This window comes from Dasypus novemcinctus, chromosome 4 (assembly GCF_030445035.2).
Source record: "Dasypus novemcinctus isolate mDasNov1 chromosome 4, mDasNov1.1.hap2, whole genome shotgun sequence".
Classification (NCBI taxonomy): domain Eukaryota; kingdom Metazoa; phylum Chordata; class Mammalia; order Cingulata; family Dasypodidae; genus Dasypus; species Dasypus novemcinctus.
Window position 1 is genome coordinate 19,867,825 of NC_080676.1, and position 8,861 is coordinate 19,876,685.

At 43.0% G+C, this 8,861-nt stretch overlaps 1 long non-coding RNA gene across 1 annotated transcript; it reads right to left on the reverse strand.

Moving 5' to 3' along the window:
* Window positions 1-5,410: 5,410 nt before the first annotated feature.
* Window positions 5,411-8,861, reverse strand: LOC131278181 (uncharacterized). Its single transcript, XR_009185434.2, has 2 exons — window positions 8,656-8,861; window positions 5,411-8,454 (listed from the first exon to the last, which is right to left on the reverse strand). It is a non-coding gene; the product is annotated as an uncharacterized lncRNA (long non-coding RNA).

Here is an 8,861-nt window from a genome sequence, read left to right on the forward strand (position 1 = left end):
CAGTAGGTCTGCCCTCAGAGTTAACCTGACCACAGACATCATCTCTTTTTTCCCAAATTGGAACAGCTGAGGAACACAATAATCTGAGATTCACAGATATGCAAGGCTGCCAAATGGAAACTCATGAAGAGTCAGAAATCTGGAAATCCCATTAGCGACAGATGCACCCCAGCATGTGTGTCTGGGGAGGCAGCAGCCCCAGCCCTTGGGGCCAAGGCAGATCCATCTTGGATCATGACAGGCACTCCTGGCCAACTTGAGAGTGAGAAATACCTCAAGGAAGGAGTGGAAAAAGGCAGGCAGTTAGCAGCCACCCACTTGCCCCAGAACAGGGCGAAGAGCATGGGCTGGTGGTCTGAGACACAGGTCCAAGCCCTTGGAGGTCCCTAACTTGACGTCTCAGTTAGGAATCAGAACGCCTGAGTTTGAATCCCCCCTCTCCCATTGACCTTAGGCCAGTGGTTTCCCCTCTCTATGCCTCAGTTTCCTATCTGCAAAATGGATATGACACCCCTAGAATTGTTGTGAGGATTCAGTGAACTTACTCCGGCAACTCCAATTTTAATTTTAATTATTGTTCATCATGTTCCATAAAAAAACAAGGGAGTCGAATGAAAGGATCTCTAAGTCCCTATTTAATGTAAATATTCTGTGAAAATCTTACAGCAAAAGCACCTGAGGTGGGGTAGGCCCCGTTTGTTGCCCGTGTTCTAAAAAAATATCTAAGCCTTTAGGACTTCCGATTTCTATTAACAGACCTGGCTGGTCTACGGAAGGCTTCACCTGTGCATGCATTTTCACTTCTGTTTTTAATGCATATTAAAAGTTCTGTTGGTATTCCCGTACTCACTGGCTCACACCACAGACAGCTATTTTAACCTCACCACTTCAACATTTATAATCAGCGCTGCCAAATTTGAGCAGGGAGGGAAACTTGGAGAACTAATCTGTCTATTTTGAATCAGTCCTACCTTTCACAGAGAGTTCATTCAGGCAGGGATGACTTGGGGCTGCCCGGCACACACAGAAATGTGAAGATGGTCACAGGACCGGCGAATGCTAGATTTAGAAGTTCAACGTGGACATTATACTTGCTGAAAATATTCTTAATGTATATGTTAGTGGTAAATTGTTCACATTCTTTCCATAGTTCGTGACCTCAGCTATTCCCTTTTCGCCACTGTGGTTAAGGGTAAAATTCAGGAATGGACAACTGACAGGGAACCAAGGAGCAGGACTCTGCCTGCGGTCAGGGGAGAAGACGGGGGGAGGCGGATTTCAGTTGCTCCAAGGCGAGATTGTGAGAAGGCAGGGGTAGGAAGGTGGTGGGAGGGGGCCTCTTGGGAGGCCCGGCTGAGGCTCCCTCCAACTCTCCGTTTGTCTTTATTTGGATTTGTGGTACTGCTAGCCCAGAAAAAACAAGAATGCGCACTCTTGTAGCTCAGGCGAAACAGTGAAAGGAAAAAAAGTGAAGACATTTTATATGAACTACAAAAATAAATAAATAAAAGCAATAAACTGTCAAAGCAGATGAGACTTTCCTGATGGATATACTGTAATTTCTCAAAGCCCATGAAAGAGTCCTTAAATTCATCCTCAAAGAAACTTGACTATTTATTATGGTGTCATATTTATGACCCAGAGAAGTATCAGCCAACTAATATCATTACAAAACTCTGATTTATAGGCACTTATATTGCAGGCCCCTGCTCACTGGGGCCTCGATTCTGACAGCACTTCCTCCCCATTTGCATGTGGAATTCCTGTTGTCATCAGGGCCCGTGGATGATCAGTGGCCAAGATGTTTGCTGTTGAAGACAGTTTTACATATTCCATTTTTTCAGGGGGCAAAAGTCACATGCATATAGTTGGATTCTTAGAAGGGGCTCTTTCAATTGCCATTATGTTGCCAATCAGATACAAAGAATTTCCTTGGCAAAGGAGTGCTAGTAAAATTATGAATAAAAAAATGATGAATAAATCACTTGGACAACTAGTCCCAGCTGGAGAAGCCAACGTGATTTTTAGAAGCTGAAACTTTTCGATCCTTCAGCAACAGTTTGGTTAACTCACATTTTAAAAACAGCAGCCAACCACAGATCAGTCTTGTGAATCATGTAGATCACCAGATTTGTGAGGCAAGGGGAGTAGGAAAAGATGACCACAGTAATCCAGCAAACTTTTGATTTCAGCTCCCCGCCCTCGCCTCACCATCAAGGCACAGCTCCTCTTTCAGAGCCAAGTTCTGACTTCAGGGCTGTCCACATCCCTGCCCTCTGAAAGCCCCGTAAAAAACGAAAGGGGTGGAAAGCAATCATTTAAGATAGATCACATTCAGTTTTATTAAAAAACCAAAACAGCTGGGGCATTGATTTGCAAGCTCCGTAATGCCACTGCTATGCCTGACCTGGCCAAGATATTAAAAAGATATTTAAGGAAATGTCAGCAAATGTTTCAGGCACAAGTTTTGGCATATTTAAGCAGTATTGTGGTGCTTTGGTTAATTCGTCTTCGTTTATGTTCCGTCAAGCAACAAGAAAGGGAGGGTACATTTACAAAATGATTTACTGCGACACATCCATTATCATGAAAGCTTGTGCCTCCTGCCAGCACTCCTGACCGGTCTGCCCCCTCCCAGATGTTCCGCCATATGTCCTCTGCTTGGCATGAGCAACAATTGTGTTGGTGGAGAAGGATTCCCGGGAGCTGGGTGTTTTTAACAGAAATCGTTGGAAGCTCTGAGCTTGCTGGCTCAGGTGAGAAAGCAGGGGTAAAGGGCCCAACAGTTTGGGGCTGAGTGTTTTCAAACATGCCTCAGTGGTGTAACCACAGGATCGAGTGAGATCTACTGTCCCTTCCAGGCCAGGAGGATTGATGAGAAAGGGGTTCCGTCTTCATTGGTGGAGCTTTCCACGTTGCTGGCCTCCCAGCTCAAGTTCTCCTCTTTCCTGTCTCACCCCCAGCTGGCGGCTCTCCGTCTTCCAGTGGCAGCTACATTCTTGAGTTGCAGGACCTTGCGTGTTAGCTCTTTCTCAGCTGCGCATATTACTGCTCACTTCGTGAAAGCAGCTGCTGCTTTGACCATGTGGATTTTCTGGCCCTCTGCCTATTGCAACACTCGCTTAACTGCCTCTGCCTCTTGGAATCAAATCAGCATTTACTGAACACCTACTATATGTAAGACATCATGCTAGGCCATGAGAAAGATAGAAAGAAACTGGGAATATGATACATCTTTGCCTTGAAAAGTCTGCAATCTAGTTATGAATTAGTACTTCCATCTTATACCCTGGTAAATCTTGAACAAGTTTCTTAGCCTCTCCACCTCAGTTTCTCCATTTGTAAAATAGGGATAACAATAGGACAAGGAGTTGCTGTGAAGAAATTAATATGTGTAAAACACTTAGAAAAGTACGCGTCACTCAATAAATGCTAGCTCGTCTTGACCCTTGTTGGAGGAAAGAGATAAAAAAGAGAAGCAAAAGAGCCTGTCATCTACCATAACCTATAGTAAGAGTTTTATATATGTTAAATTAATTCTCACAATTCCAAGTAAGGTAGATATTGCAATGACCATTTCCCTCTCCCCCCGTCTTTTTTAGGAGGTACCAGGGACTGAACCCAGGACTACCTCATACACAGGAAGCAGGTACTCAACTGCTGAGCTACATCCACTCCCCAAGGAGAGTTGATTATTTCATTTGTTTGTTTGTTTGCTTTTAGGAGGTACTGGGGATCGAACCCGGGACCTCATACGTGGGAAGCAGGCACTCAACCACTTGAGCTACATCTTCTCCTCACATTTCATTTTTGAGTGAGGGGAGGCTCTGCCAGATTAATTACTTGTCCAAGTTTTCAATATGGTCAGAACTTACAGCCAAAGCTCACAGTTTTGAAAAGACAAATAATTTTAAATTTAAATAATGTTTCTAAGACTCCAGAGGATGTATGGCAAGGTGATATTTGATTGATTTCCCGATATATTGCCTAGGAAGTAATTGCTATAAGAGCCCACTTCCAACTGGGACACCGGGAAGGAATGCCACCTGGAAGAGTTGGGGTTGGAGGAGGATCTTAAGAGAGGCGTATAAATTTGGAAGTGGGTAGTACAGGCCCATTTTTATGAGCAACCACTTAGAAGCATAAAACTGCAGGATCTATCAGAGGGATGCAGCATACCCTGGTCGACCAAAGCTAAGAGTTCTGGAAAGTCTAAAATGACAGGTTGAATATCAACCAAAGCTAAGAGTTATGGAAAGCCTAAAATGACAGGTTGAACACTTTCCTATGGGCAGTGTGGCATCAACTGAGTGTTTTAGGAGGATTTGCTTTGCAAGAATGTATGGATTAAGCTGGAAAGCAAAGTTCAGTTGGGGCATCTTGCAGTCCTCCTAACAAGAGCCGTCAATGGTCTCCCTGAGGGTGGTAGCAGGGGAAAGGGTAAGCAGGAAACAGACGGCACTTTGTAAAGGGAGTGGTTAAGGAGACCTCACAAAGCGGCTCTTTTCAGAGGTCTGGGTAGGCTGTATCCTACCTCAGGGAGAGGTAGTCCTCTGGAGATAGGAAGCACAGGGATCTCTTACCCCCACTAGAGCTGAAGGGGCAAGAGGGCAGGATCAATCCTGGGACCCTTGGAAGTTGCTGTATGGAAACAGCTGCCTGGCAGGAGCTGCGGCCTCTGGGTGGAAGGACAGCCAATCCGCGGGGCTCAGCAGGCAAGGGAGGAGCCAGGAAAATAAATACCTTATCTTACTCTTCTCCCTCCCGCAGTCCACCCAGGTCATCCTCCCTGGGCGGCAAACAGGATGGAGAAGACCTGGAGACCCAGGCATGCAAATGAAAGACAGCCAACCCAGGAGGTTGATACAGGCTTAGACACTAAACACTGGATGCTTATTATTACTTCTTGTTATTTTTCCTGCTTTGGGCTGCTTGGTATACATGTGTCCAGCTCAGTCTCTCTGGCCTCCCGACAAATGAAAAAGTTTTCTAAACCCTGCAGTAGCATGAGAAATGAGTCACTAAAAAGTCAAGTCAATTGAGTTTTTCGTCTGCAATCTTTTGCCTCTCTTTAAAAAAAAAAAAAAAAAAAAGGCCTTGGAAATCGTCTTGTTAAACACAACCTTTGCAATTTGTTACTGGAAGTTCATAACAGAGGAAAGGGCCCTGTTTGTTTAGATTGCTATGCAACAGGAGGCACTGAGTAAACGGTTTCTCAGTTTTTATTATTTTAGACTTCACCCAGGAGAAAATCGATCCAAGTTTAAGAAAGAGAGAAGGAATGGAGTATGGACTCTAGTGTTTTCAAAATCCTAAATGTCATTGCAAGTCATAGACCCTGAAAAATAAACATTCCCAAATAGAAAATTACCTTCCTATTTCTCACTTGCAAGGAAAAATCAAAAGAAAATATGTTTTCTTCAATCCAAATAGATGATTTTTCCAGCTGATTTACACCTTACCTGCTAAACATCACTCAAAGTGGAAAATGTATCACTTTCAACCAAATATCAGCAAAGGGTTGAGTTGCTCAAGAATTGTTTTTCTCCCCTGACCCCCAGAAAGCTCAAGCACAACTGGACTAAGCAGTCGTAGGTGAAGGGGGAAAGAGAAGCAGATGCCTCCTCAAATTCTCGCCCTATTTTAAGCCCAGTTCCCTGTTTTGTTTACAAAAAGTTCACATTCCCCATTGCACTATTTTTCATTATGCCAAGAGGTTTGGAGTTGGCATTCACGTTGGTACTGTCTCCATCAGATTAGCAGTTTAAAGCAGTTTCTGAATTTTCTGTTAAACCTGGGGGCAGGGGAATGCACATGAAGAGAATGCCCAAAACTTGGCTAAATCAGACATCTGGAAGCTAATGGTGGGGAAAGAGAGCAAAGGTTAGGAGAAAAATAACACTCAGTAGCAACCGGCAAAACAAACTTTTGTCTGGAGCAACCAGAAGGCACTGCAAACAGAGATCAGTTCATGTGGCATCAGCTCATCCTTTTACAAACAATGTCTTACTGCTTTATCTAATGTCAGAAATTACAAAAAAGTATAAAGAAGCAAATAAAAATAACTGAAATACTGCTACCCAAGGACTGCCAATAGTAACACTTTGATACATTTCCTTTCAGTTTTTTTACACATAACATATTCTATATGCATATGCACGTAAGTATACTGCATAGAAATACAACACATATTTCCCAAATCTAAAAAAATAAACCTGGAATTATTCGACACAGGCAGTTTTATATCTTGTATTTTAAACCTATTATTTTCCATGCATTTTCTCATGCCATTAAATATTCTCAGATGGATTTTTTTTAATTGGCTGTATAACAGTTCATCTTACAGATATAACATAATTTATTTAGCCGAACTTAGAGTGTTAGCATTCCCATTGTTTCCAAATTTTACAGTTACAAATGATATTTTGATGAATATCCTTAAACAAGCATCTTTGTAGTTCCATCCTTAGGATAAATTCCTAGAAGTGAAATTACTGGGCGAAAAGTACTTGAAACATAGTGCCCAAATGGCCTTCCAGAAAGTTTAAGCCTAGTCCTGGCCTTGTGGGCAGTTTATGAAAATGCTCATTTCTTTACCCCCCTAGCAATCCTAAGAATTATCATCCGTAAGACTCTTGGCCTATCTGAAAAGTGGAAAATGGCACTTTAATATTCTTTTTCATTCTTTGCTTACTACTAAGTCTGAACATTTATTTGCCACGTCAAATCAACTTTTGCCATCTTGTGAAAAAACTGATTTCCTTTTGAATGGGCTTTGCAGTGCTGACTCCCTCAGGAAAGTCAACTTTCATGAGAACAGAATGATGTGTGGAGACAACCCTCTTATATATAAATATCATAAACTCCCTACCAAGCCTTAATTTTAATAACAATCCAAACAATGGAGTCTTTTCTGTCACGTTCTATAATATAGTCATGCCAGCTTTCAAAGGCTGGTGTACCCTGGAATTAAAAGCACAGTTTGTGGCAAGAGACACTGGCAGCTCTCCAACCCAAAATGACAAGGGAGCCTCTCTGTCACTCTGAGCCCGCAGGGTGACAGAGTGCTGTGGTCTTCCATGGGCAACCTGGCATTCATCTACCCCTCACGCGCCGGGGGATCCTGACCTTTGTGCCAAGAGCCCCTTTGGCAGCCAACTGAAGTCTACGGTTCCTTTCTTAGAAAAATGTCTTTAAATGCATAAAATAAAACATAAAATCATTAAGGAAGCCCATGATATTGAACTATACTTATATTTATAAACATCTATGGCATGCATTAAGTTCTAGTGACAGATTTAACAAATACCATGACTGCGAAGTGGTAACGAGGGTAGATACTGTAAGATACCTGCAATAGCTGATGTAATGTGAAAATATCTGTTATTCTATTAGTGACAAAGTCCAAGCACTGCAAGTACTGTTGTGGTTTGTTGCATACATTCGTAATTAAGGAAATGCCACCTTTCAGTAAAAGATGCTATTTTTTTTTCTCACCCACGTCCGTGGAATGCCTAAGCTCTCTCCACAGACCCCAGGTTAAGAACCCATGGTCCTATGAAGTGTGCTAAAAGTAGCAAATTCTATAAAAGCACTATCTCTGCTTCCTCCCACCACTAAGAATGTGACATTTTCTCTGGTCCCTATCCTTGTGTGTGTGTGCTCTAATTATTACTGTTCCGGGAAGCTGCTGGAACAGTGCAGAAGGGTTGGCCACAGTGGAAGATGTTAGTCAAAGGGTTGGAGTCAGCATGTTAAAAATAGAATATTTGGTGAAGCTGCAGACCTGTGCACGCTGATCTAGCACCACTGCACCATGCTGTGAATTAAGAACCCGTGCCCCAAAGTCAGGGGCTCAAAGGTTCTAGCTCCCACTTTGCCACCATCCAACTTCGTGACCTTCAAAAAGTCCCTTGACCTCCTTGGCCTCAGATTTTCTTCACTCAAAAAATAAGTTGGAAAAAAATGTCTCTTGGGTCCCCTTTCAGCTCTCACAAAATTTGATTTTTAAAGAAGTTGTCTGAACTTCCACTGTATCTTGATGATTAATATTTCCCTCCGAAAGAGTTCTTCAGCATCCAGAAAGTATTAACCCGTCTTCTAAGATAAAGGTTCTATCCTTTCAGCCCCAGTCTGTTCCCCCTTTTCCATTTTTTTTTTTCTCATCCTCCTAAAAAACAAAGACTTCCCCCTCCTTAAAGTAATAGATCCCGAATACTTATGTTGTTTCTGAAGTAGAACTTGAAGTCTCTCTGGATTTTCAGTTTGGCCCACCACCACTCCAACCCTTTGGGACTGAATGCCCCAGACGGCCAGTCTCTTTTTCAGCGTGGATCCTGGTGGCCTCATCATCTGTGAGGCATAAAGCATCCTTCCCGGAGCCGTGTGGCTCAGGCCATTCGGCATTCACCTTCCAAGTGGGAGATCCCGGTTCGGTCTGGTTCCCCGTGCCTCCTGGAGAGGGGCGAGCAAACGGTGAGTGGACAGACAAGAGAACCATCTCGGGGAAGGGTGGGAGATAAAATAAAATAAATAATTAAAATAGATACGGTAAAAAATAAATAATATTTTTAAAACCTCATCCTTCCTTCCTCCTTAGGTAAGTTTTCTTCTCGGGGCTTGTTTGCCCGGAGGCCTTCAGCAGGGACTTCTTACCTTTGTATTGAAGCAATGAGCGGGTTTAGTAAAGTATTTAGTCTCCCAGTCAAAGAGAGTTCACAGAGTAAATATTCCCTATGGCTTTTCCTTGCTAATCCCTTAATGTTGTTAAACACTTAGCATTCTGCTCTGTTCCTAGCGGTAGAATCCAGGATCCGGGAGCGCCCTGAGCTTCAGGTGTCAGAGTGAACGGGAGTGCCCGT